The sequence below is a fragment of the Ascaphus truei genome, chromosome 1, assembly GCF_040206685.1.
Source record: "Ascaphus truei isolate aAscTru1 chromosome 1, aAscTru1.hap1, whole genome shotgun sequence".
Lineage (NCBI taxonomy): Eukaryota > Metazoa > Chordata > Amphibia > Anura > Ascaphidae > Ascaphus > Ascaphus truei.
In genome coordinates, this window is record NC_134483.1 from 7,048,001 (window position 1) to 7,052,200 (window position 4,200).

General features: G+C 56.4%; 1 protein-coding gene across 9 annotated transcripts in view; it reads right to left on the minus strand.

Moving 5' to 3' along the window:
- The window catches only part of RUSC2 (RUN and SH3 domain containing 2), a 149,528-nt gene extending 147,356 nt beyond the window's left edge, over nt 1–2,172 (minus strand). For 3 of the 9 annotated variants that reach the window (XR_012789598.1, XM_075578748.1, XM_075578486.1), the window contains exon 1: nt 2,017–2,172. The gene's annotated coding sequence lies outside the window, so the exon portion shown is untranslated. Of the gene's footprint in view, nt 1–1,628; nt 1,649–1,923; nt 1,982–2,016 lie in introns of those variants that run through there. The other 6 variants (XM_075579210.1, XM_075579044.1, XM_075579124.1 and 3 more) reach the window with 4 other exon arrangements.
- Nucleotides 2,173–4,200: the final 2,028 nt, after the last annotated feature.

Sequence of the window (4,200 nt, forward strand, 5' to 3'; positions counted from 1 at the left end):
GAGAGGGACTTACTGACACACACACACACAGAGATGCCTGCAAGCAGATAAGCACAGATATACTGTGCATATACTATACACACATTCTCACATCATATGCACACATATACACACATATACTGTGCATTTACTGTACAGACATTCTCACATCATATGCACACATATACACACAAATACACACATATACTGTGCATATACTATACAAACATTCTCACATCATATGCACACATATACACACATATACTGTGCATTTACTATACAAACATTCTCACATCATATGCACACATATACACACATATACACACATATACTGTGCATATACTATACAAACATTCTCACATCATATGCACACATATACACACATATACTGTGCATTTACTATACAAACATTCTCACATCATATGCACACATATACACACATATACACACATATACTGTGCATATACTATACAAACATTCTCACATCATATGCACACATATACACACAAATACACACATATACTGTGCATTTACTGTACAGACATTCTCACATATACAAACATACAGATATACACACGTACTGTATACAGATATACACATATACAGAGATACACACATATAGTAAACACAGATACTTAAATAAAACACACACACAGACACAAGGCTAACAAAATATGCACACAGACACGCACACACAAACAAACACCAAGATATACAGTTGAACACCATCACAGACACAAGCACAGAGAAATGCATACAGACACACACTGATAGGTGTAACACACAGATACAGACACACACTGATAGGTGTAACACACAGATACAGACACACACTGATAGGTGTAACACACAGATACAGACACACACACAGATACAGTATGTGTGACACACAAATGCTGACATACATAAATAAGAATACTAGTGACAGACACGCACACAGATATGCATGACACACAGACACACACACATATACGTGACACACAGATACAGTATGTGTGACACACAAATGCTGACATACATAAATAAGAATACTAGTGACAGACACGCTCACAGATATGCGTGACACACAGACACACACACACATGCGTGACACACAGATACAGTATGTGTGACACACAAATGCTGACATACATAAATAAGAATACTAGTGACAGACACGCACACAGATATGCATGACACACAGACACACAGACACACACATATGCGTGACACACAGATACAGACACACAGACACGCACACAGATATGCGTGACACACAGACACACACACATGCGTGACACACAGATACAGACACACAGAGATAACAGGACTCACAGCTAGATACCAAGCCAGATATTCATATACGCACACACAGATATACGCACACACACACAGATATACGCACACACACACAGATATACACACACAGATACAGACACACAGGGTGACATACAGATATAAACACACACATACGCTCTCACTGATAGACACACACAGATAAAAGGACACACACCCTTTCACGCATTGCAGTGTTACACCACATCTCTCCCTGGGAAGGTGCCCATTATGACAATGACAGCTGAGCCAGAGACACACAAGCAGCTGTCACCTCCCCCCCTGACAGCACAATGACACAGCTAACACACAGCCTGGTCCCCAGGCATCCTTACCTCCTCACTGCAGGCAGCCGAGCTCTGTGAGGGGCACACACACAGCTAACACACACAGCTAACACACACAGCTAACACACAGCCAACACACACAGCTAACACACACAGCTAACACACAGCCAACACACAGCCTGGTCCCCAGCCATCCTTACCTCCTCACTGCAGGCAGCAGGGCTCTGTGAGGGGCACACACACAGCTAACACACACAGCTAACACACACAGCTAACACACACAGCCAACACACAGCTAACACACACAGCTAACACACACAGCCTGGTCCCCAGCCACCCTTACCTCCTCACTGCAGGCAGCCGGGCTCTGTGAGGGGCACACACACAGCTAACACACACAGCTAACACACACAGCCTGGTCCCCAGCCACCCTTACCTCCTCACTGCAGGCAGCCGGGCTCTGTGAGGGGCACACACAGCTAACAACCTGCCTGTGCAAACATGGCTCCGCGGGCAGCAGCAGCTCCCTGTGCTTCCAGCATCACATTCCTGGCAGTGCAGAGGGAGGCTCTCCCCATCTCATCCCTGCCATACAGCTGCACTGACGTCACCGCCACCACTGCCCAGGGGGAGAGGGGGGGAGACCAGAGAGAGACTGGGGGAGCAGGGAGAGAGGGGGGGAGACCGGGGGACCAGAGAGAGGAGAGACCGGGGGACCAGAGAGAGGAGAGAGACTGGGGGAGCAGGGAGAGAGGGGGGAGACCGGGGGACCATAGAGAGGAGAGAGACTGGGGGAGCAGGGAGAGAGGGAAGGAGACCGGGGGACCAGAGAGAGGCGAGAGACTGGGGGAGCAGGGAGACCGGGGGACCAGAGAGAGGAGAGAGACTGGGGGAGCAGGGAGAGAGGGGGGGAGACCGGGGGACCAGAGAGAGGAGAGACCGGGGGACCAGAGAGAGAGGGGGAGACGGGGGGACCAGGGAGAGAGGGGGGGAGACAGGGGGACCAGGGAGAGAGGGGGGGAGACAGGGGGACCAGGGAGAGAGGGGGAGACAGGGGGACCAGGGAGAGAGGGGGGGGGAGACAGGGGGACCAGGGAGAGAGGGGGGGGGAGACAGGGGGACCAGGGAGAGAGGGGGGGGGGAGACCGGGGGACCAGAGAGAGGAGAGACCGGGTGACCAGAGAGAGGAGAGAGACTGGGGGAGCAGGGAGAGAGGGGGGGAGACCGGGGGACCAGAGAGAGGAGAGACCGGGGGACCAGAGAGAGGAGAGAGACTGGGGGAGCAGGGAGAGAGGGGGGAGACCGGGGGACCATAGAGAGGAGAGAGACTGGGGGAGCAGGGAGAGAGGGGGGGAGACCGGGGGACCAGAGAGAGGAGAGAGACTGGGGGAGCAGGGAGACCGGGGGACCAGAGAGAGGAGAGAGACTGGGGGAGCAGGGAGAGAGGGGGGGAGACCGGGGGACCAGAGAGAGGAGAGAGACTGGGGGACCAGAGAGAGAGGGGGAGACAGGGGGACCAGGGAGAGAGGGGGGGAGACAGGGGGACCAGGGAGAGAGGGGGGGAGACAGGGGGACCAGGGAGAGAGGGGGAGACAGGGGGACCAGGGAGAGAGGGGGGGAGACAGGGGGACCAGGGAGAGAGGGGGAGACAGTGGGACCAGGGAGAGAGGGGGGGAGACAGGGGGACCAGGGAGAGAGGGGAGAGAGGGGGAGACAGGGGGACCAGGGAGAGAGGGGGGGGAGACAAGGGGACCAGGGAGAGAGGGGGGGGGAGACAGGGGGACCAGGGAGAGAGGGGGGGAGACCGGGGGACCAGAGAGAGGAGAGAGACTGGAGGACCAGGGAGAGAGGGGGGAGACCGGGGGACCAGGGAGAGGAGAGAGACTGGGGGACCAGAGAGAGAGGGGGAGACAGGGGGACCAGGGAGAGAGGGGGGGGGAGACAGGGGGACCAGAGAGAGGAAACTGGAGGACCAGAGAGAGAGGGGGGGAGACCGGGGGACCAGAGAGAGGAGAGAGACTGGGGGACCAGAGAGAGAGGGGGAGACAGGGGGACCAGGGAGAGAGGGGGAGAGAGGAGGAAACAGGGGGACCAGGGAGAGATGGGGGGGGGGAGACAGGGGGACCAGGGAGAGAGGGGGAGACAGGGGGACCAGAGAGAGAGGGGGGAGACAGGGGGACCAGAGAGAGAGGGGGGAGACAGGGGGACCAGAGAGAGAGGGGGGAGACAGGGGGACCAGGGAGAGAAGGGGGAGACGGGGACCAGGGAGAGGAGAGAGACTAGGGGACCAGGGAGAGAGGGGGGGAGACCAGAGAGAGGAGAGAGACTGGGGGACCAGGGAGAGAGGGGGGGAGACCGGGGGACCAGAGAGAGAGGGGGGAGACAGGGGGACCAGAGAGAGAGGGGGGAGACGGGGACCAGAGAGAGAGGGGGGGGAGAAAGGGGACCAGAGAGAGGAGAGAGACTAGGGGACCAGGGAGAGAGGGGGAGACAGGGGGACCAGGGAGAGAGGGGGGGAGACAGGGGGACCAGGGAGAGAGGAGAGAGACTGGGGGACCAGAGGGAGAGGGGGAGACAGGGGGACCAGGGAGAGAGGGGGGGAGACAGGGGGACCAGGGAG